Below are 26,274 nucleotides of genomic sequence, written 5' to 3'. Positions count from 1 at the left end.
CGCAAGGCAAGCGCCAAGTGTACAATATTAGAGTAATACGGAAATGTGCGGTAAGTCCCTCAATGCTATCAGCTGCACCAAAGCTATATGATGCAAGACATGAATGCTATCGGCCATACCAAGGCCATGCGATGCGGAGCCTTTGTAGCCAAATGTCATATGCGAGATGCACAAGAAGCATGCCAGTCTTCATCAAGTACACATATCAGTACAGTTTCTCTCTGGATATCACCAGGGTCTAATACACTTCACACTACTGCCTCCTCTCTAGCTGTACAACCAAGCAAGTGGAAGAGACCACACTATCCGCCTGACCAGTAGTCTGCCAATACCTACTTGACTCATCAATAGCGGACTCATTTGCGAGCTGGTCAAACTCAGCCTAGCTTATAGCCCCCTCACTCGGGCGGATAAGGCCACACCTCCTTCCGACCAACCATGACACAGTGGGAGACACGGCCTACTAGTATTTGGCACTCAGGCTCTCGTGTATCCACTGGGTCTATATGTTGGAGCATCTCCTGATACTAAAAAGGTTATGAAATTTTCACCCAAGGACATCCTAAGTGCCCACAATGCTAGAGCCAATATTTCTGGTATTTGATATGACCATCCACGATGTGACTGTGGAGGCCACAGCCCTGATGTCGCTTGGGCGTGCAGTGATCACGACACAGTGCGAAATGCATGAGTCACACCGTCAGTCATGCAGCAATCCTGCGCGTACCACGTGATAATGTGGGGCACTCCATCTTATAAGGAGTCCCGTAAATGTCTCAGCCCAACGGCTTATGCTATGATCAAACATTTCTCATATCAAGCATACGTATGATGCGTATGGGTATGAATCATGAAGTTATACTAAGCATGTTATAAAGTGATGAATTATCAACAAGTATGGGCCTATCAATGGGCCCTAAGGAGAGTTACAATGTGGACATTTAACTAACATTGTACTTACAATGTGGACGTCAAACCATCATTGCTCCCAAGGCATAGCTCACCATAAAGGTTAACACATAAACCACGATGGAATCACATTCAATGGGCCTTATGTGCATCCCATTGGGCCTTGACCCACGGGCCTTCAATACATAAAACGGGCCTCATAACTTGGGCCTCATATATATCAAGGTGGGCCTCACCAACAGGCCACAAATACATCAAGATGGGCCTAATCACATGATCCTCATATATATACTAAGGTGGGCCTCAATGGATGGTCACAAGTACATCAATATGTATATAATATATATATATATATATATATATATATATATATATATATATATATATAATATATATATATATATATATATATATATATATATATATATATAAATGAATCATATCAAAAGACCAACTGGATTGCACTCGAAATAACAATGGTGAGAATGATTTCTTCCATTTAAAACTTTCGAGGCCCACCATAACATTTATTTTCTACCCAATTTGATCATAAGGTCACACAGACCTGAATTAAGAGGAAAAATAATTTTCCTAATGATCCAAAACCTATGTGACAACAAGGTTTCAATGGTAGACACTTAATCCTTTCTGCTTTTGCTGTGTGGTCCACTTGATATAGGATTTGTCTTATTTTTGAACTCAAGCTTTAAAATGATCTTTTAAATGGTTGGACGGCTTAGACGCAACACATGCATCATGGTGGGTTCCATAGACCTTGCTGATGTCAACAGCAGTGGGACCCATTGTCTTTGTAGAATGGGTGGATGACATGTATAAAACACATACCCCATGGTGGGTTCCACCGTCCATGGACGGTGGGAATAAAACACATACATCATTGTGGGTCCCACGTGGGGCCCACCATAATGTTTGTTTTCCATCCAATCTGTTGATAAGGTCGCATGAACCTGGAAGCAGGGGAAAAACAAATTTGATATTGATGCAAAGCTTCTGTAATACCCAAAAGGGTTCAATGGCAGCCGTTCAATCACCACTGTTTCTATGATGTGGGCCACCTGAGCCATGTACATGGCTGATTTTTGGAGGGGGCCCACTTCAGGAAGGGGTCCACCGAATGCACAGAGTGGATGTTGAACACAGATCATGGTGGGGCCCACGGCTGGACCGTGGGTCCTGCTATCCGTCTGCCCAATGACGCAAGCACTGCCTGCGAGCCTCTAGCAGCAGCAGCGTCCGTTGCATATATTATTATTATTATTATTTGAAATCGCGTATTTTCATGATTTTTCATACGTGGGGCCCACATCAGAAGAATCCACCCCACCCACTGGTTCCCATAGCTCAAGACAAGCCAAACAAGCTTAATATTCGATATATTTTGGTGTATAGAAACGATAGGGGGTATTTCAACGGTAAGCATGCTGTTTGCTATGCTATGGCCCGCTTGAAAGTCGGATTGGCCCCATTTTTCAGCTCAACGCCTAAAATGGTCTGGGGAAAGGAATGGATGGTGTGGATTGGGTTAAAACATCAAGTTGTGGCCTACCCAAGCAGTCTACCCAAACAACCTTGAACCCAAAGCAAATATTTGTGTATTCTATTAACGTCCAGCGTCCAGTGACGTTGAACGGTTTGGCCATTTCAAGCTTAGAAGATGGGCTTGCTCAGGTGGGCCACCAAATGATGGATGGTGTATATACAACACTTATAAAGAAGGCCCCACCTACAAATGGCTTGGATGAAATACATACTTCATGGTGGGGTCCATCCAGGTGGGCCACCAACCACATCATCATACACAAAACCAACGAAAAAGAGAGGGATAGAGAGAGAGAGAGAGAGAAAGAGGGGCACGTGTGGTGGAGAGACCCCAACACTATAGGCCCTCCTTTGCAATCAATCATACATCAAGTGGGTCCCATTACACATGGGCCCATCGAATCGAAAATTAACGGTGGAGATCCTTTCTCCACCAAGATGTAAGGTCTAGATGATCATATTCATGAAAGGAGAATAAACATCATGATGGGGTCCATGGAGAATGGCCCCATCGTGGAATGATCATGAGGATCGAGGTGGGCCATCAGCCACACCTACGGTCGAAAGTGAGATCCATACCATTAATCGATAGGCCTTACTTGGCCCATCATCAAAACATGGAAAATTTAGCCTAATAAGCACCCACCATTCGATCTTCTTAGTTCATTGGAAAGCCAATCTCCTTGTGCTTCACTTTGATAGAAGGTGATGAAAGGTGAATGGCTAGGATGAAGGATTTTGGGGTGGGAAGTGGGCCACACAACACTCTCTCTTTTTCTCTCCTTAGAAAAACTTGGACGTGTGCACCTCTTGGTTGCTTGGAATTTGTGTTGAGAAAGAGAGAGAGAGAGAGGGTTGTAAGGAGAGATGGATGTGAGGTGAGTGATGGGTGAGGTGAGTGATGTACTTGACATGTATAGGTGTGTAAGAGAGAGGGTGAGAGATTGGTTGACTTGGTGGTTACTTAACTTATGGAGAAAGAAAGTATGGGTGCTCTTGTACTTGACATGAGGTGATTGATTGATTGATTGAGTGATTGATTAATAGGACATGCTGTAGAGATTCTCTTGGGATTGCAAATAGGCGGTGTTTTTCTCGAACAGAACGTGGGCCCACATCTCCCTGCAAGGGTATCGGATCGGTATGGAAGACGAGGTGATGGTGCGGTCACAATGGTGCAAGTCCCGGATTAAGCCGACTCAAATCTACAGGATACGACGTAGGGCGCGCGTAAACATCGATTATAGGTCGCGGATTGCCGAACTTCGATAGGAAGGATCACGGGAGTCGACGGAACAGTACGGACTAGGATATAGGCCTTACAGCTCTCCCCACCTAATAAAAATTTCATTCTCGAAATTTATACTACCATCGCACTAAGCATAACTCATAAGGGAATAGGGAACATAACATTATATATAATCAAAACACAATATATCATCATAATCAAACACCTAAGAGATGGGGATAACACCCACGAATCTCAAGCTCTAACTCTCAAGACGCATCATTCATGAGCAATCTAGTAAGACGGTGTAGGGGCCAAGTCACGTGAATCGTCGACGACTGCTCCTTATGACTGAGGGTCCTGCTGGGTGGTATAAAATCTGCCCTAGGCCTACTGGGGAGGTGCAGGTCCCCTCTGAGGTCTCTGCTGCTGCAGGGGAGGTCGCGAAGGTTGGTGCTATGGTCACTACTACTGCTGTGGTAGCTGTCGTGGAGGCTGATGCAGTGTCCTCGGCTGATGTTGTGGATGGGGACACTCGTGCATACGATGTCTTGTCCCATCGCACCCAAAGCAAGTACCCGTAAACGGTACCAGAGTTGGTGCTGGGGGTACTGCTGGTGCTCAGAATGCTAGGTGGGTCGTGTGTTGCTGCTGTGAATGATGTTGCTATCGCTGGGAACTACCAGAGGGTGCCTTCCTCTTCTGATCTCCCCTCTGGTTACGGGCTCTCTGCAAACCGACCCAATCTGACTCGTAGATCTAGGCCCTCTCTATGATCTACTCAAACGTCGGAAGCATGTGTCCGATCACACGACTCCTAAGGGCAGGATGTAAATCGTTCTTAAAATGGTGACCCTTCCACCCCTCATCATCAACAAGGTATGTCACGAATCTCGATAGTACGATGAAACATGCCTCATACTGGGATATCGTCATGTCTCCCTGGACCAGAGTCTCAAACTCTAATGCGCGATGCTGTTGCATGTGCTCGGGAAAGAACTTCTAGTCAAACCGATCTACAAAGTCCTCCCAGGTCCACACGAAATCGGCCGCTACCGATCGGGCAACAGATGCTCAGTAGTGCTGAGCTTCACCCTGGAGAAGGAATACAGCTAATAGAACTCGCTGTTGGGTCATACATCTCATGGTGTCGAATATCTTCTCCACCTAGGAGCACCATATCTCTGGTGCAGTAGGGTCTGACTCACCCTAAAAATGCGAAGGATCATGTTGTCGAAAGTCTTTGAGAAGGGCACTTGCACGCTGCTGCTCAGCCTCAGCTTATGTAACAGTGGGATGCTTACTCTGCCCCTAAAGAATAGTGTTCATCACCTACAACATCTACTGAAGCTGGGTGGCACTCACAGGCACGGTTAGATCTGCACGGGTCTCAGGTAGAGGAGTGACATCCTTAGGCTAGAAAGCAAGAATATCTGGTGGTGGAGCGAGAGTCGCAGGTGGTAGAGCGGGAGTTGCAGGTGGTGGAGCGGGAGTTGCAGGTGGTGGAGCGAAATTCGCTCGGGTTGCTCTTCTAAGCATCACGTCCTACAGGAAGGAACAAGGGCCTATCAACCTAGAGAATTCTCAAAGGCATAAACATTAAGGGTCTATGTCGAAAAATTGCTAAGTTATTCGGGCTCAGAACCTATTCATTCTAAGTTCATAGTAGATATGTGATGTGATCCTTAGGTATTCCCAAGTTATGCTTTGATACTAACTTCTGTCATGCCCTGAACTCAGAAAACAGGCTCACAAAATTCTCGATCGCTGAATCCGGCACCGACAGCCTCAATAGTGCCCCATTCTCAGACCCCGACACTCACATACCAGATTCCGATCCTGGGATCTTATAAGGAGGATTTTTAGTATGATTTTTATGTAATGGAGCATAACCACAAGCATAACCAAGTCACAAAACAACATCACCAGATATCTACTATATCAAAACTTTAAGTACAATGTAGAAAGGGAAATACAGGGTGTTCAAAAACTCTAAAATAATCTGATGTTGCACTCCTGCCTCAGCGCCGCTATGATCCAATGCCACCTGCATGCAACGGTCGTGCATAAGCTTATAAAAGCTTAGAGGGTGGTGTAAGTGTGTGCGCAAGGCAAGCGCTAAGTGTATAATATCAGAGTAATGTGGAAATATGTGGTAAGTCCATGAATGCTATCAGATATACCAAAGTTATATGATGCAAGGCATGAATGCTATCAGCCATACCAAGGCCATGCGATGCGAGGCCTACGTAGCCAAATATTATATGCGAGATGTAAAGCAAACATGCCAATCCTTATCAAGTACACATTTCAGTACAGTTCCTCTGTGGATATCACCGGGGTCTAATACACTTCACACTGACTACCTCCTCCCTAGCTGTACAGCCAAACAAGTGGAAGAGACCACACTATCTGCCTGACCAGTAGTTTGCCAATACCTACCTGGCTAGTTGATAGCAGACTCATTTGCAAGCTAGTCAAACTTAGCCTAGCTTATAGCCCCCTCACTCGGGCAGATAAGGCTACACCTCCTTCTAACCGACCACGACACAATGAGAGACGCGGCCTACTAGTATTAAGCACTCAGGTGCTCGTGTATCCACTTGGTTTAGACGTTAGAACATCTCCTGGTATCAAAAAGTTTCTAGGATTTCACCTAACGACATCCTAAGTTCCCACAATGCTAGAGCCAACATTTCTGGTAACTGATACGACCATCCACGATGAGCCTGTGGAGGCCACGGCCCTGATGTCGCTAGGGTGTGCAGTGATCATGACACATAATGTGAAATGTATGAGTCACACTGTCAGTTATACAGTAATCCCGTGCGTACCGCACGATCATGTGGGGCACTCCGTCTTACAAGGAGTTCCGTAAATGTCTCAGCCCAACGGCTTATGCTATGATCAAACATTCCTCATATCAAGCATACGTATGATGCGTATAGGTATGAATCATGGAGTTATACTAAGGATGTTATAAAGTGATTGATTATCAATAAGTATGAGCCTATCAATGGGCCCTAAGGAGAGTTACAATGTGAATATTTAACCAACATTGTATTTACAATGTGGACATCAAACCATCATTGCTCCCAAGGCATAGCCCGCCATAAAGTAAACACATAAACCACGGTGGAATCACATTTAATGGGCCTTATATGCATCCCATTGGTCCTTGACCCATGGCCCTCCAATGCATCAAACGGGCCTCATAACTTGGGCCTCATATATATATATATCAATGTGGGCCTTTAAAACGGGCTACAAATACATCAAGATGGGCCTCAATGGATGGCCACAAGTACATTAATATGTATAATATATATATATATATATATATATATATATATATATATATATATATATATATATATATATAAATGAATCATATTAAAAGACCAACTGGACTGCACTCCAAATAACAGTGGTGAGAATGATTTCTACCATTTAAAACTTTCGAGGCCCACCATAACATTTATTTTCTACCCAATCTGATCATAAGGTCACACAGACCTGAATTAAGAGGAAAAACAATTTTCCTAGTGATCCAAAACCTATGTGACAACAAGGTTTAAATGGCAAACACTCAATCCCTTCTGCTTTTGCTGTGTGGTCCACTTGATATAGGATCTGTCTCATTTTTGAACTCAAGCTTTAAAATGATCTTCAAATGGTTGGATGGCTTGGATGCAACACATGCATCATGGTGGGTTCCACAGACCCTGTTGATGTCAACAGTAGTGAGACCCACTGTCCTTGTAGAATGGGTGGATGACATGTATAAAACACATATCCCATGGTGGGTTCCACCGTCCGTGGATGGTGGGAATAAAACACATACATCATTATGGGTCCCACGTGGGGCCCACCATAGTGTTTGTTTTCCATCCAATCTGTTGATAAGGTCGCACGGACCTGGAGGCAGGGGAAAAACAAATTTCATATTGACCCAAAGCTTCTGTAATACCCAAAAGGGTTCAATGGCAGCCGTTCAATCACCATTGTTTCCTATGATGTGGGCCACCTGAGCCATGTACATGGCTGATTTTTTGAGGGGGCCCGCTTTAAGAAGGGGCCCACCGAATGCATGAAGTGGATGTTGAACACACATCATGGTGGGGCTCACAGCTGGACCGTGGGTCCTGCTATCCGTCCACCTAATGCCGTAGGCACCGCCTATGCACCTCTGGCAGCAGCAGCATCTACTGCATATATTATTATTTTTTTAAATTGCATATTTTTGTTGTTTTTCATGCGTGGGGCCCACATCGGAAGAATCCACCCACCCACTGGTTCCCATAGCTCAGGACAAACCAAACAAGCTCAATATCCAATATATTTTGGTGTATGGAAATGACAGGGGGTATTTCAATAGTAAGCTCGCTGTTTATTATGCTATGTCCCGCCCGAAAGTTGGATTGGCCCCAATTTTCAGCTCAATGCCTAAAATGGTCTGGGGAATGGAATGGTCTATGTGGATTGGGTTAAAACATCAATGTGGGAACTACCCAAGCGATCTACCCAAACAGCCTTGAACCCAAGGTAAATATTTGTGTCTTCCATTAACGTCTAGCATCCAGGGATGCTGGACGGTTTGGCCATTTCAAGCCTAGAAGATGAGCCTGCTCAGGTGGGCCACCAAATGATGGATGGTGTATATACAACACTTATAAAGAGGGCCCCACCTGCAAATGGCTTGGATGAAATACATACTTCATGGTGGGGTCCATCCAGGTGGGCCACACAACCACATCATTATACACAAAACCAATGAAAAAGAGAGGGAGAGAGAGAGAGAGAAAGAAAGAGGGGTACGTGTGATGGAGGGACCCGACACTATGGGCCCTCTGCAATCAATCATACATCAAGTGGGTCCCATTACACATGGGCCCATCAAATCAAAAATTAACGGAGGAGATCCTTTCTCCACCAAGATGTAAGGTCTAGATGACCCTATTCATGGAAGGAGAATAAACATCATGATGGGGTCCATGGAGAATGGCCCCATCGTGGAATGACTATGAGATCAAGGTGGGCCATCGGCCACACCTAGGGTCCAAAGTGAGATCCATACCATCAATCGGTAGGCCTCACTTAGCCCATCATCAAAACATGAAAAATCTAGCCTAATAAGCAGCCACTGTTCGATCTTCTTGGTCCGTTGGAAAGCCGATCTCCTTGTGCTTCACTTTGATGGAAGGTGATGAAAGGTGAATGGTTAGGATGAAGAATTTTAGGGTGGGAAGTGGGCCACACAACACTCTTTCTCTTTTTCTCTCCTTAGAAAAACTTGGACGTGTGCACCTCTTGGTTGCTTGGAATTTGTGTTGAGAAAGAGAGAGAGGGGGTTGTAAGGAGTGATGGATGTGAGGTGAGTGATGGGTGAGGTGAGTGATGTACTTAACATGTATGGGTGTGTAAGAGAGAGGGTGAGAGATTGGTTGACTTGGTGGTTGCTTAACTTGTGGAGAAAGAAAGTATGGGTGCTCTTGTACTTGACATGAGGTGATTAATTGATTGATTGAGTGATTGATTGATGGGACATGTTATAGAGATTCTCTTGGGATTGCAAATGCGCAGTGTTTTTCTTAAACGGAAAGCAGGCCCACATCTCCCTGATAGGGTATCGGATTAGTATGCAAGATGCAGCGTTGGAATCATGGCGACGGTGCGGTCGCGATGGTATAAGTCCCAGATTAAGCCGACTCAAATCTACAGGATACAACTTAGGGTCGTGTGTATACATCGATTATAGGTTGCGGACCACCAGACTTTGACAGGAAGGATCACAGGAGTCAATGGAACTATACGGACTAGGATACGGGCCTTATAGCTCTCCTCACATTATAAAAATGTCATCCTCGAAATTTATACTACCATCACACTATGGATAACTCATAAGGGAATAGGGAACATAACATCATATATAATCAAAACACGACATATTATCATAATCAAACACCTAAGAGATGAGGATAACGCCCATGAATCTCAAGCTCTAACTCCCAAGACGCATCATTCATGAGCAATCTAGCAAGACGGTGTAGGGGCCAAGTCACGCGAATCGTCGACGACTGCTGCTGATGACTGAGGGTCCTACTGGGTGGCATAAAATCTGCCCTGGGCCTGCTAGGGAGGTGTAGGTCCCCTTTGAGGTCTCTGCTACTACGGGGGAGGTCCCGAAGGCTAGTGCTGTGGTTGCTGCTGCTGCTGTGGTAGCTGTCGTGGAGGCTGATGCGGTATCCTTGGCTGCTGCCTTGGATGGGGACACTCGTGCATACAATGTCCTGTCCTACCGCACCTAAAGTAACAGAGATGGTGCTGGGGGTACTTCTGGAGCTAGGAATGCTGGGCGGGTCGTGCGTCGCTACTGTGAATGATGCTACTACTGCTGGGAACTACCAGAGGGCACCTTCCTCTTCTGATCTCCCCTCTGGTCAAGAGCTCTCTGCAAACCGACCCAATTTGACTCGTAGATCTGGGCCCTCTCTACGATCTGCTCAGACATCGAAAGCATGTGTCCGATCACACGACTCCTGAGGGTAGGACGTAAACCGTTCTCAAAATGGCGGGCCTTCCATCCCTCATCATCAACAAGGTATGTCGCGAATCTCAACAATGCAACGAAACGTCCCTCATACTGGGATACCGTCATGTCTCCTTGGACCAGAGTCTCAAACTCTAATGTGCGATGCTGTCGCACATGCTCGGGAAAGAACTTCTAGTCAAACCGGTTTACAAAGTCCTCCCAGGTCCACATGAAATTGGCCGCTGTCGATTGGGCGACAGATGTCCACCAGTGCTAAGCCTCACCCTGGAGAACGAATACAACTATTGGAACTCGCTGCTGGGTCGTACATCTCATGGTGTCGAATATCTTCTCCACCTCAGAGCACCATACCTCTGGTGCAGTAGGGTCTAGCTCACCTTGGAAACATGGAGGATCGTGCTGTCGAAAGTCTTTGAGAAGGGCGCTCACACGCTCTTGCTCAGCCTCGGTTGGTGTAACAGTGGGATGCCTGCTCTTCCCCTGAAGAATAGCGGTCATCGCCTGCAGCATCTACTGAAGCTGGGTGGCACTCACAGGCAAGGTCAGATCCACACTGGTCTCAGGTAGAGGAGTGGCATCCTCAGGCTGGAAAGTAGGAATATTTGGTGGTGGAGCGGGAGTCGTAGGTGGTATAGCGGGAGTCATATGTGGTGGAGCGGGAGTCGCAGGTGGTGGAGCGGGATTCGCTCGGGTCGCTCTTCTAGGTATCACGTCCTATAGGAAGGAACAAAGGCCTATCAGCCTTGAGAATTCTCGAAGGCATAAACGTTAAGGGTCTATGTCGAAAAATCGCTAAGTTATTCGGGCTCGGAACTTATTCATTCTAAGTTCACAGTAGATATGTGATGTGATCCTTAGGTATTCCCAAGTTATGCTTTGATACCAACTTCTATCACGTCCCGAACTCAGAAAATGGGCTCACAAAATTCCCAATCGCTGAATTCAGCGTCGACAGCCTCTGTAGTGCCCCATTCTCGGACCCCGACACTCACATGCCAGATTCCAATCCTGAGATCTTAAAAAGAGGATTTTTAGTATAATTTTTTTTGTAATGGAGCATAACCACAAGCATAACTAAGTCACAAAACAACATCACCACATATCGACTATATCAAAACTTTAAGTACAATGCGAAAAGGAAAATACGAGGTGATAAAAAACTCCAAAATAATCTGATGTGCGCTCCTGCCTCAGCGCTGCTATGATCTAATGCCACTTGCATGCAACAGTCATGCATATGCTTACAAAAGCTTAGAGGGTGGTGTAAGTGTGTGCGCAATGGTATTGGATTGGTATGCAAGATGCCGCATTGGAATCGCGGCAACGGTGTGTTCGCAATGGTACAAGTCCCGGATTAAGCCGACTCAAATCTACAGGATACGATTAAGGGATGCACGCTAACATCGATTATAGGTCGCAGATTACTGGACTTTGATAAGAAGGATCACGGGAGTCGATGGAACAATACGGATTAGGATACGGGCTTTACAAGTTTGGTTTGCTTGGGAATGGGTTTGAGAAATGAGAGAGATAGAGAGAGGGTTATAAAGAGAGAGAGATGGGTGATGGAGTGATGGGTGAGGTGAGTGATGGGCGTGTAAGAGCTTTCTTGACTTTTGGGGTAGTTTGTATAACAGGGGTATGGGTTGTGTAAGGGATTATTGACTTATGGGGTTGCTTGGGGATGGGGTGTGAGGTGATGTGTACTTGACATGTACTTAACCCTTGATGGCATTTTCCTCGAACTGAACAAAGTTCTACATCTCCTAGCTTAGGTATCGCCTTGGCGCGCAAGACGCAGCATCAGAACCACGGCGATGGCGTAGTCGCTAGGGTATAAGTTTCGGGTTGAGTCAACACCGGTTGACAGCGTGTGTCTCAAGGTTGTGCACAAATGCCAGTTTCAGGGCGCGGGTTACCAGAATTTGATAAGGAGGATCGCGGGAACGTATAGAATTGTTTGAACTAAGATACAGGTCTTACAACTCTCCCCACCTAATAAAAATTTCGTCATCCAAATTTACACAATCATCGTAACTAGACATAACTCATGAGGAAGAAGAAACATAACATCATCATATAAAATTAGAGATAACATATAAAATACAACACATAATCAATCATCAAAGAGATGGGGATAGTGCTCTCGAATCTCAGCCTTGCGCTCCCAAGAAGCCTCTTCAACAGAATAGTGACCCCACTGAACTTTCACCAACGGAATGACCTTGGTCTGGAGGACCTACTCCTTCTGATCAAGGATGCGAACCGGCTTCTCAATATAGGAAGTGTCCTTTTGAACCTCTAACGGCTGCCAATCAATAACATGAATGATGTTTGACCCCACACTTCCTTAACATAGAGACATGAAAAACGTTGTGGACGCCAGACAACTGAGATGGCAAGGCAAGCCGATAGGCCACGGCGCCAACGTGCCCAGTGATCTTAAAAGGTTCTATAAATCTCGGGGCAAGCTTGCCCTTCACTCCAAAATGAACCACACCCTTCATGGGCAAGACCTTGAGATACAGATGGTCCCCTACCGCAAACTCCAAGAGACGAAGCCAGCGATCAGTAAAACTCTTCTGTCGGCTCTTAAGCTTTGCACATCCTCTGCCTGATGAAATCGATAGCCTTTGATGTCTGTTGTACAAGCTCGGGACCTAGGAGACAATGCTCTCCAACCTCTGTCCAACAACTCAGTGATCTGCATGGTCTGCCATATAGTACCTCAAAAAGAGCCATGCCGATGGTTGCCTGATAGCTATTATTGTACGCAAACTCAGCCAATCGCAGATGCTCATCCCAGCTACCCTAGAAATCAATCGCCCAGGCTCGAAGCATATCCTCAAGGATCTAGTTGACCCTCTCATCTGGCCATCGGTCTGTGGATGGTACGCGGTGCTGAGCTGCAAATTAGTCCCCATCGCTCTTTGAAAGCTCTCCCAAAACAGAGACGTGAACCTCGGGTCTCGGTCAGAAACGATCGAGATTGGAATGCTATGTAGTCTCACAATCTCCTCGATGAATAATCTCGCAAGCTGTTCTATAGATCAAATCACAAGCATCACAACAAAATGTGCTGACTTCGTCAGATCCATAATAACCCAGATGGTGTCGTGATCGCGCTGAGTCCTCAGCAAGCCCATAATAAAATCTGTCAACACGTGCTCCCACTTCCACGTTGGGACACTCAACGACTACAATAGACCAGGGGGTCTCTAATGATCAGCCTTGACATGCTGACATGTGTCACACTCAGCCACAAAACTAGTGATCTGATGCTTCATCCCCGCCTAAAAATACTATCGCCTTATGTCACGGTACATCTTTGTTGAGCCAGGGTAGATAGAAAATCACGATTGATGTGCCTCGGTCATAAGATATCTGTGCAACTTATGAATATCCGGGATACATAATCGGCCTTTGAAGCGAAGTCCACCATTTGTACCAATCTGCCAATCTGCCCGACTCTCAGATGCCACCCCAGCCCTATAACTCTACAACAACTCATCAAGCTGTTGAGCCTCGATCACCCTTGCAACAAGGGAGGGTTAAATCGACAGGATCAATAACTGCACAATAGAAGACTGCAGATCAAACTCAAAATCATACTCTACTATATCCTCGAGTATCCTCCACTCCTAGATCATCATATGGGCCACCAAGCCTCGTGGCTGATGGCTGAGGGCATCTACCACCACGTTCACCTTGCTTAGGTGGTACTGAAGATTGAAATCATAGTCTTTTAGGAGCTCCATCCATTGCTTCTACCTCATGTTCAGCTCGAACTGAGAGAATAGGTACTTCAAGCTCTTATGGTCGGAGAAGAGCTCGAACCTAACCCCATAGAGATAGTGCCTCCACACCTTCAGTGCAAAGACAACTGCTGCTAGCTCTAAATCATGCATGGGGTAGTTCATGGACCTTAAGCTGACGAGACGTGAAGGCCACTGGTCTCCCGTGCTGCATCAGGACAGCACCCAAACCAATATGTAAGGCATTGATAAATACAATAAATCCATCATTCCCAGAGGAAAAGAGTGAGGACAGGAGCGGACGTGAGGTGGTCCTTCAACTCCATAAATGTTAGCTTGTAGGCATCGCTCCAAATAAACTCTGTGCCCTTTCGAGTCAACTTAGTCAGCGAGGCTGCAATACGAGAGAAGCCCTTAATGAAACGTTGGTAGTAGCCCATCAAACCAAGGAAATTACGGATCCCGGACGCGTTCGTGGGTTGGCCCACTGATGCAATGCAACAATCTTCGAGGGGTCCACTGTGACCCCCTCTCTCGTCCCCACGTGACCGAGGAACTTCACTTCCTCCTGCCAGAACTCACACTTCTCTGGCTTCGCATACAACTGGTATGTGCAGAGGGTCTATAAGGTAATGTCCAGATGCTGAACATGCTCCTCATGGGTCCTCGAATAAATTAGGATGTTGTCGATGAACACCACAACAAACTAATTGAGATATGGGTGGAAGACCTCGTTCATTAACTCCATGAATACCGCGGGCGCATTGGTCAGTCCGAAGGACATGACATGGAACTCAAAATGGTCGTAGCGTGTCCTGAAAGCCGTCTTCAAAATATCCTCCCCTCGGACTTGAATCTTCGAAAAGAACTGTGCACCCTGTAGCTGATCAAATAAATCATCAATTCTCAGGAGCGGGTACTTGTTCTTGATCGTGACTTTATTGAGCTCGTGGTAGTCCATGCAGAGCCTTAACGAGCCATCCTTCTTCTTCACGAAGAGTACCAATGCTCCCCACGGTGAACTGCTTGAACGGATAAAGCCTAACTCGTGCAACTCGTCCAACTACTTCTGCAGTTCCCGTAACTTTAATGGTGCCATATGATACGGGGCCTTCGAAATAGGCGCGGTATCGGGCACGAGATTAATCTGAAACTTGGTATGTCGGTGAGGTGGTAATCCCAGAATCTCTTGGAACATATCGAGAAAATTGCAAACCACACAAGCAACTGGTCGATGCTCACCGCTATGGGCTCCTCTATGGCACAAACATCATACAAGACAGCGACTCTCCTCTGGACTTGTTAATGAAATGAAACTATGGCAAGCCAGGTATATAGAACATGACTGTCCTTACAAAGTAGTCCAATGTGGCATGGTACTCGACAAGCTAATCCATGCCCAGAATGATATTGAATTCGGACATCGGCAATGTAAATAAATCAGCAGGTAAAAAGATATCCCTAACTAGAATGGGGCAAGACGGGCAAAATTGGCCCAACACTGTAGTCTTCCCCAAGGGAGTCAATATGGACGAGCCCTCACGAGCAGACTCCAACCGTAAACCAGTCGATTGGCAGAAACTCTCGGACACAAAGGAATGCGATGAACTAGAATTAAACAACACACGTGCAACGCATGCAGAGACTAAAAGTATACCCTCGATGACCCCTCTAGATGACTGCGGGTCCTGTTGAGCCACATAGAACCTAGCCTGAGCCGGTAGGGGAGGTGCCTATCCCTTCTGAGCGTACTGCTGCCGCTGTTGTCACTGAGGTGGTCAAAATTGCTGCTTCTGCTATTGCGGCCTCGGAGGCTGGTGCTGATGCTGCTATTGAGGGAGCGTCGACAGTGGGGGCTGCTATTGTTGTTGCTGTGGGGGTCTCTATTGCTATTACTGTGGAGGCTATTGTGAACCTCTCGGCTACTGCTTCTTCTGGGGACGGGGACACTCACAGATATGGTGCCCCATCACACCACACCCAAAATAGGTGCGAGTGAACTCCTCGGAGGTGATGTGGGAGGTGCTGCTAGTGCTTGGAAGGCTGGGTGACCTGTGCCCCTCTATTGCTGTGGTCAATGTTGTTGGGAGTCACCAAAATGAGTCTTCCTCTTCCAATCTCTCCTCTGACCACGATCACTCTGAGAATCGACCCACTCAGCCTCAAAAATCTGGGCCTTCCCTACCACCTCCTCAAAAGTCAGGAGCTGATGCCCAATAACACAACCTCGAAGACCGTAACGTAAACCATCCTCGAAGCGATGGGCTCTCCGCTCCTCATCATGTACCAGGTATGACATAAATTTAGACAATGATACAAAACAATCTGCATACTAAGCCACTATCATATCTCCTTGCACCAGGGCCTCGAACTCCAATGCTTACTGTCGTCAGATGTGATTAGGAAAATACTTTCGGTCAAACTAATTTACAAAATCCTCCCAGGTTCATACAAAATCGGTGCCTACTGCTCGGAAGACTGATGTCCATCAATGCTCAGCCTCACCCTAGAGAAGAAATACTGCTAATCGGACTCGCCGCTGGGTCGTATATCCCATCGTATCAAATATCTTTTCCACATCGGAGTGCCATCTCTCAGCTGCTGTCGGGTCTGGTTCATCTTGAAAATGCGGGAGATCGAGCTATTGGAACTCTCGAAGGAGGACGCTTATGCACTCCTGCTCTGCTTGGGTTGGTGAAATGATTGGGTGCTTGCCTTACCCTTAAAGGGTAGCCATCACAGCCTGCAATAACTACTATAATTGGGAGGCACTCACGAGTACGGTCGGATCCGCACCGGTCTCTGGTAAAGGAGCGGCATCCTCAGGCTGGGTAGTAGGAATCTCTGTTGGTGGAGTGGGGATCACAGGTGATGGAGTGGGAGTCTCAGGTGGTGGAGCGAGAGTCGATCGGGTCACTCTCTCGGGCAGCATGTCCTACAGGAAAGAGTAAAGGCACCTATCAACTTTGAAAACTCTCGAAGGCACGTATGTTAAGGGTCTGTAACAAAAGATCGCTAAGCTATCCGAACTCAGGACTTAATCATTCATAGCAGACATATAATGTTGTTCTTAGTTATTCCCAAGTTATGCTTTGATACTAACTTCGCCCAAACTCAGAAACTGGGCTTACAAAATTTTCGATCGCCGAATCTGACACCGACAGCCTCCATAGTATCCCATTCTCGGCTCCTGGCACCCATTCACCAAGTTCCAATCCTGGGATCCTACAAGGAGGATTTTCAACATCAGTTTGATTCGTAATAAGCATAACCAAAGGCATAACCCACAAACAACTACTAAAAACTCCATCACATTTTCACTATGATCAAAACTTATAAGTACAGTGCGTATAAAGGGAAAATCTTTGCTATGTACTCCTGCCTCAGCACGCTGCGGTCCAGCATCACCTGCACGTTATGATTATGCATAAGCTTATGGAAAGCTTAGAGGGTAGTGAAAGTGTGTGCGCAATGTAGTAATACTATTATATAATATTCGAGTAATATGGAATATGCTGATGAACACATGAATACTATAGGCCGTACCATAGCCATGCGATGCAAGGTATGAATGATGTCAGCCATACCAAGGCCATGTGATGCGAGATGAAACTCAAGCATACAAATCCTCATCTGAGTCCACATATCAATATAACTCAACTTTAAAATATCACCGGGTCTAGTACACTCCAAACTAGATTACCACCCTGTCACACGCAACAAGGTGAGTGGAAGAGACCTCACTATTCATCTACCAATATCAGGCCTAACTCATCGATAGTGGACCCATTTCTCGAGCTAGTCAAACTCAGCCTAACTTTGTCCCCTCCTCTCAGGAGGGTAAGGCCGCAACCCCTTCCAACTGACCACGACACAGTGGAAAGCGCAACCTCCTAGTATTCAGCACTTGACACTGATGCATTCACTCGGTCTAGATGTTGGAGCAATCTCATGGTACTATAAGGGTTTAGGAACTTTCATCCAGGGACATCTATGACACCCCATATAGAACAAGATTTTTGTTGTTGAATCCTACCAACCACGATATGCCTGTGGAGGCTACGACCCTGATGTCGTTAGGGCATACAGTGATCATGTTACACAATGTGAAATGCATGAATCACACTATCCAGTCATGTAGCAATCTTGCGCGTATCACACACTCATATAGGGTAACTCCGCCTATGAAGGAGCCCATAAACAATCTACTAAAAGGCATAAGCTATGATCATCACTCTTCATATTAAGCATACATATGATGCCTATGAGCATGAATCATGGAACTATACTAAACATGTTATATGGTGATGAATTCTGTTCATAACGAATATGGACCTAGACGGCCTACACACTAAAGCATGGGTCTAACAATGGGCCCTAGAGAGATTTACAATGTGGACATTTAACCATCATTGCTCTTACAATGTGGACATTAAACCATCACTGCTCCCAAGGCATGGCCGCCAAAAACATCATCTCATACATCATGGTGGAATCTCACATCGCAATGGGCCTCATATACATCATTGTTCTTGCGATGCAAGGCATGAATGATGTCGGCCATACCAAGGCTATGCGATGCGAGATGCAACTCAAGCATACAAATCCTCATTTGAGTCCACATATCAATACAACTTAACTTTAGAATATCACCGGGGTCTAGTACACTCCAAACTAGATTACCACCCTGTCACGCGCAACAAGGTGAGTGGAAGAGACCTTACTATCCATCTACCAATATCGGGCCTGTCTTGTTGATAGTGGACCTGTTCCTCGAGCTGGTCAAACTCAGCCTAGCTTTGCCCCCTCCTCTCGGGCGGGTAAGGCCCCACCCCCTTCCAACCGACCACGACATAGTGGAAAGTGTCGCCTCCTAGTATTCAGCACTTGGCGCTCATACATTCACTCGGTCTAGACGTTGGAGCAACCTCCTAGTACCACAAGAGTTTAGGGACTTTCATCTAGGGACATCTATACACCCCATATAGAACAAGATTTTCGGTGTCCAATCCTGCCAACCATGATACGCCTGTGGAGGCTACGACCCTGATGTCCTAGGGTGTACAGTGACCATGTCACATAATGTGAAATGTATGAATCACACTATCCAGTCATGCAGCAATCTTGCACGTATCGCGCGCTCATGTAGGGCAACTCCTCCTATGAAGGACCCTATAAATAATCTGCTATAAGGCATATGCTATGATTAGTCACTCCTCATATTAAGCATACATATGATGCTTATGAACATGAATCATGGAACTATACTAAATATGTTATATGGTGATGGATTCTGTTCATAACGAAGATGGGCCTAGACGGCCTACACACTACAAGTATGGGTCTAACAATGGGCCCTAGGGAGAGTTACAATGTGGACATTTAATCATCATTGCTCTTACAATGTGGACATCAAACCATCATTGCTCCCAAGGCATAGCTGCCAAAAACATCATCTCATACATCATGGTGGAATCTCACATTGCAATAGGCCTCATATACATCACATTCGACCCAAACAAAGGCCTCACATACATCTCATTGGGCCTCATATATATCAAATGGGCCACATCATATGGGCCGCATCAATGGGCCCATATTCGTGAAATGGCCAAGCTATATGTCCTAGAGGGGGGGTGAATAGGACTATACCAAATTAAAAAAATAATACCGAAATTTAAATAAATTAAATACAAATAGCAATAGACAATCCCACAATGCTGAATTTAAAAACAACCTCAAAAAAATGAGTATTGAGAGGTTAATACAAATGTTGTTCTAAGGACAACCTTACACCATAAAAACCAAGGGTTTATGGCAGGACAACTTTGCTAGAACGGTTTCTATGTTAAAAACTCAAACTTGATATAAAGGAATAAATAAATAAATAGCAAGGAAAGAAATCTATGCTATTCCAACATTCTCCACATTCACATAAAAGAAATTACAACATTTTCCACAATGCAAAAAGGAAATTACAACCATTTACAAAAAGAAATAAACAGTCAAACCACAAGACCAGAAATTATAGTGGTTTACTTGTGTGTACACCAACTGTTTAGAAAAATAGCCACACAACTACTCCATTCCTAATATCCTCACATAGTGGATATTAGCATTCACTATGAAAATAGGTTTTTCCAAGTTCACCTAAAACCCTCACAATTGTGTCTTTCAAGTGGGCTTACACAATTCAAAAACCCCACACTCTAAGTTTTCTGGATCACCTCAGATAAATCAAAACAGAGATTTTTCTGACACAATCTCAAAAACCAAAACAGAAATTTACAATAATGTAAAATACTTAGATATTCTATTTTTTATGCCGCCCAGAAGAACCAAATCGAAGTAGAATTTCAACGTAGAAGTTCAATGTCCAAACTCACTTATGAAATGGTTCTTAGTTCTAAATTAATTTTAAGTTAAATCAAGTTGGGCTAGCTCTATTTGATTTTGATTCCAAGAAAAGGGTAATCCTCAATCCCTTCTTCAAATATGAATGGAATATAGAATATAAAATCAAATATAACAAAGCTAAATTAAGAGAATATTAAATGAACACAATATAGCTTAAAAAGAACACTAACTTATCTCTCAGAGTGGTGTATTGATTTATCTTTAATTGAATGAAAAACTCTGAAATTCATGCTCTATTTATAGGTGAAGAAATCACATTCACGACTGGTCCTAAGGACACTACGATTGGTCGTAGGACCAATAGATTTTTGAAATTTGGGCGCGATAAGATAAGCCATTCCACGACTAGTCGTAAGCCATGCATGACCAGTCGAGGGACCTCCACAACTGGTCGTGACCTGTCCACGATTTGTCGTGTTGAACCTGAAATAGTTGTTGGACTTTGAGTCGTAGCTGAAGGACTGGTCGAGAATGAGTCGAGCGCTGTTCACACGACTGGTCGAGCAGTCTCCAGAACTAGTCGAGGCTTAACAAAAAATTTTGAAAATCTGTAACAAACTTAGGACTGGTCGAAAAATTTCTCAGACTGGTCGAACCAGTGCTAGGACTAGTCGAACAGAGTCTAAGACTAATTGAGAAACAGACTATTCACTTATAAAATGATATAATTAAATTATGTATTCAAAATGACCTACCCTATGGTCAGTCTAGGGTCATTCATACCTTAAACATGATGTATGAATATTGAAACTTCTTTTTCTTTAGTTGATCGTCATTCTTTGAAGTTTACGAAGCTTGAGATCTTGTCATAGAATGAAGCTTGAACTTGTGACTTTTCGAAGAGTATTCAAACTTGAATTTATATCCTTAAGAAGCTTGAACTTGAAATATCTTAAATCTTGAGCTTGAGGTACAAAGTAAAAAGACTTTGTCTTGACTTGGAGCTTGAATTATGAATCTTGAACATTGAACAATCACTTGATGACCATTTAATCTTGCATTTCTTAAAGTTAAGACCTTTGTTCTTGAGTGATGCAAAGGTTTCATTATGTAGAAGAGCTGGATAAGACATAGATTCCAAGAGAGATTTTGGCACTACAAAATTTGACAATTATAGGAGCTAGAAACTTACAATACGTCAAATGGGCTGATCAAATGGGCCGATTTAAACAAGCTGAATTGAATAGGCTAATCAAATGGGCCGATCAAGTGGGCCGAATCAAATGAGTCGAGTTGAATGGGCCGATCAAATAGGCCGATTCCAATACACCATTCATCCATTATTAGACATCATTATAGAGCATTAAGAAATGAATCATATCCAAATGGTCATCTGGACCATACCACAAATGACAATGGTGACAATGATTTCCACTGTTAAATTCCAATGACCCACCATAGTTTTTATTTTCCATCCAATCTGTGCATAGGGTTACAAAGACCTGGATATAGAGGAAAAACAAATATCATATTGGTCCAAAACCTTATAATCCCATAGGGGTTTTCAATGGTGGGCGATCATCCCACTGTTCTCTGCAGTGTGGTCCACTTGATATTGGATCTGCTTTATTTTTAGTCTCAAGCCTGGAGACAAGCTCGCCAAATGGATAGATGGTAGGGATACATCACATGTATCATGGTGGGGCCGTATGCACGTCAGATGGATGGATGACATGGTTTACATCATGGTGGGCTCCACCCATAAAAATGGATGGACGGTGCAGTGCAAGACCCACACATCACAGGGGTCCCATGAAATTTAAATGGACGGCGTGGATTAAACAATACATCAAGGTGGGGCGCATGAGGCACGACATGTGGAAGGATGGCTTGGATAACGTGCCTGCTGCATCTTCCAGCAACTGGATGGTGCAGATGTAACCATACATCATGGTGCGGTCCACGTAGTGGCCCACCAATATAGTATTATAATATATATATATTATATAATACAATATTATATATTATACACTTATAATGGTAGGAGGTTGCCCATACTCCATCTGGACGGTGTATAAAGCATGATAAAGGTGGGCCCCACGTGGGAGTGGCCCACCATAGCATTTATAACATAAAATGTTATATTATATATATATATATACACACACATGTGTGTGTGTGTGAAACCGTGTAAGCGTCCGGCGTCCAAGGATGTTGGACAGCCTGGATGAAAGGGGACACACCTCACTAATAGGCCCCTCATGGACGGTTTGGATGGCCCTGCGCAACACGGTGGCCCCACATCAGGTGGGCCACACTCTTGGATCAAGTTGATATTTGTATTTTCCTTCATTTGGCCTTGACCAAACGGACTGCCATGTGGGCCACTCGGTGGACGGCATAGATAAAATACATACTTCATGGCGGGTCACACACACACACACTGACATCCATAAGAGAGAGGGAGAAAGAGAGAGAGAGAGAGAAATGAGAAGGGGAGGGACCCTGCCACTATTGGGCCCTCCGAATACAATGTATACATCAAGTGGGTCCCACAATAAGTAGGCCCTTAGAAATCAAAATCAATGGTGGATCACCCACCTATTAGCCTCTTTCTTGGTCCAATGGAATGCCGAACTCCTTGGCTTTGATTTCAACGGAAGATGATAAAGTTTTGATGGTTGAGATGGGAGATGAGAGGGTAGGAAGTGGGCGACATTAGAGCTTCTCCATGAGAGCTTGGGAAGCTCATACGTTGGAGCTTGGTTTGCTTGGGAATGGGTTCGAGAAATGAGAGAGAGAGAGAGAGGGTGATGGAGTGATGGGTGTGTAAGAGCTTTCTTGACTTTTGGGGTAGTTTGTGTAAGAGGGGTATGGGTTGTGTAAGGGATTGTTTACTTATGGGGTTGCTTGGGGATGGGGTGTGAGGTGATGTGTACTTGACATGTACTTGACCCTTGATGGGATTGATTGATTATTGATGTGATATTAGGTAGAGATTTTCTTGGGTTTTGCAATGTGTGGCATTTTCCTTGAACTAAACGTGGGTCCACATCTTCTAACGTGAACATCGCCTTGACACGCGAGACATGACATCGGAACCATGGTGATGGCATGGTCGCTAGGGTATAAGTTACGGGTTGAGTAGACACGGGTTAATAGCGTGTGTCTTAGGGTCGTACGCAAATGCCAGTTACAGGTCTCCGGTTCACGAAAATCGATAGGGAGGATCGCGGGAATCTATGGAATGGTATGGACTAAGATACGGGTCTTACATCATGGGTCGTAGTTATCATGTTATATGGGTCATGATTCCCATGTTAGATGAGAACCACGACCTATGAATATTATGACCCTTACCACAGTACAATCACGACCCATATAACATGACAACTAAAACACGGGTATGGGTTGTCACACCCCAAACTCAAAATTGGGGCTCACAAAATTTTCGATCGTTGAATCCAGTGCTGACAACCTCCATAGTACCCTATTCTCGGTTCCCAACATTCATGCGCCAGATTCCGATCCTGGGATCCTATAAGAAAGATTTTTCCAATGTACTTTTATCTCGTAAGAAGCATAAGCATAAGTGTACCTAAATCATAAAGACAACATCATCATCACATATCCACTAATATAAACATTTGAATACAGTGCCGAAAGGGAAATACATATATTGATAATCAAGCTCCAGAAGTCTGCTGCGTGCTCCAAGCTCCGCACTCTTGTAACCTAACGCCACCTGCACACATCTATCGTGTCATTTATTGTGCATAAGCTTATAGAAAGCTTAGAGGGTGGTGAAAGTGTGTGCATAAGATAAGTGCCAAGTATTTCAATACAATGCCATAATCATATAATGCTGGAAATACTGACAAGATCATGAATCATACAATATCAGAGTAAGCAAAAATATACTGGTAAGTATACGAGTCATACAATATCATAGTATGCAATACAGATCATAATGAGGAAAATATCATATACTGAGGATGTAATGTAATATGTAAATCCTGCTAAGTCCATCTAGGCTATATAAGTGCAGAAACATAGCAACCTAAAATACCATATGCCACAGATGTTATGCAATATACGATGCGAATGAAATGACCAAACTGGAGTGTGAGGTCGGGATGATAATACGTAGTATCGTAGACTATGGGGTCCATCACAAGGGACTTCTATCCAAACCACTCCCATACCTAAATTTGGATAGCCAGACTCAATGTGGTAGACTCCTGATCTCAGGTTAGTAGCACCCTAACCAAAATCCTGACCATTGCAAAGGTATATACAATGACTTGATTTCACACTACCAGCCTAAGTGGTTAGTGAATGAATGAATGAATGAGAAAAATACTGGGTATACAACTCCTAGTTAGTAAGTCCACATATCAACACCGTATATCTCTGGGATCATCATTGAGGTCTAGTACACTTCAAACCAGATTGCAGCCCCATCACGCGCAACAAGGTGAGTGGAAGAGACCTCATTATCCACCTGCCAATATCAAGCCCGGCTTGTGGATAGCAGACCCATTCCTCAAGCTGGTCAAACTCAGCCTAGCTTTTTCCCCTCCTTCGGGTGAGTAAGGCCACACCCCCTTCCAACCGACCATGACAAAGTGGGAGACGCGGCCTAATGGTGTACGGCCCTCATGTGCTCATGCATCCACTTGGTCTAGACGTTGGAGCAACCTCTGGAACCAAGAGGCTTTAGGAAATTTCACCCAAGGATATCTATAGCACCCCATGTAGAACAGATTTTCAGTATCCCATTTGGCCATCCATGACATGCCTGTGGAGGCTACGGCTCTGATGTCGCTAGGGCATACGGTGGTCATGTCACATAATACGAGATGCATGAGCCCCACTATCCAGTCATGCAGCAATCCTTCATGTACCACGCGCTCATGTGGGCAACTCCTCCTATCATGGAGTCCTATAAAAATTTGCCCAAGGGCATGTGCTACGATCAATCATTCCTCATATCAGGCATACATATGATGCGCATGGGAATGGGTCGTAAAGCTATACTAAACATGTTATATGATGATGGTGTACTTTCCTCATATCAAGGATAAGCCCAGATAACCTACCCATAACAAGAATGCGCCTCATAATGGGCCCAAGGGAAGGTCACAGTGTGGACATCTAACCATCATTGCCCATCAATGTGGATATTTAACCAACATCGCTCCCAAGCAGTGGCTCACATAAACATCATTACATGCATTATAGTGAAATCACACATTACATCGGTCCGCACATTCATAGCATTGGGCTCACTTAAGGGCCACATATACATTACAATGGGCCTCATCACATGGGCCTAATATGCATTGTAATGGGATGCTCACACGGGCCTAATACACATCACGATGGGCCTCACTCATGGGCTACATATGCATCACATTGGGCCTCACTCATGGACCTCATATACATCGCATTGGGCCACACTCATGGGCCTTATGCACATCATAATGTACCTCATTAAATGGGTTATAAAAACATCACAACGGGCCTTACTAAATGGGCCACAAAAACATCACATCGGGTTGCTCAATGGGCCACACCAATGACCTCATATACATCAAGTTGGCCGCATCCATGGGCAGCATAAGTGGACGGCATAAATGAAACATGTACATCATGGTGGGCCCTGCGATAACATGACAGCTGGGCCCATCGATCATGGCCGGGCGATGTGGATGAATCACATACATTAAGGTGGGACAAGAAGATGGTGGAGTCCACTTCACATCCAAACACGTCCAGCACTGTTCAAATCATCTGGACAGTGTGGATGAAACAAATACATCGTGGTGGGGCAGCACATCACCGCCCAAATATGTCCAGCACCATCCAGATATGTGGACGGTGTGGATGAAATACATACAACATGGTGT

This window comes from Magnolia sinica, chromosome 14, assembly GCF_029962835.1.
Source record: "Magnolia sinica isolate HGM2019 chromosome 14, MsV1, whole genome shotgun sequence".
NCBI lineage: Eukaryota > Viridiplantae > Streptophyta > Magnoliopsida > Magnoliales > Magnoliaceae > Magnolia > Magnolia sinica.
Note: the sequence above shows the minus strand (reverse complement) of the source record.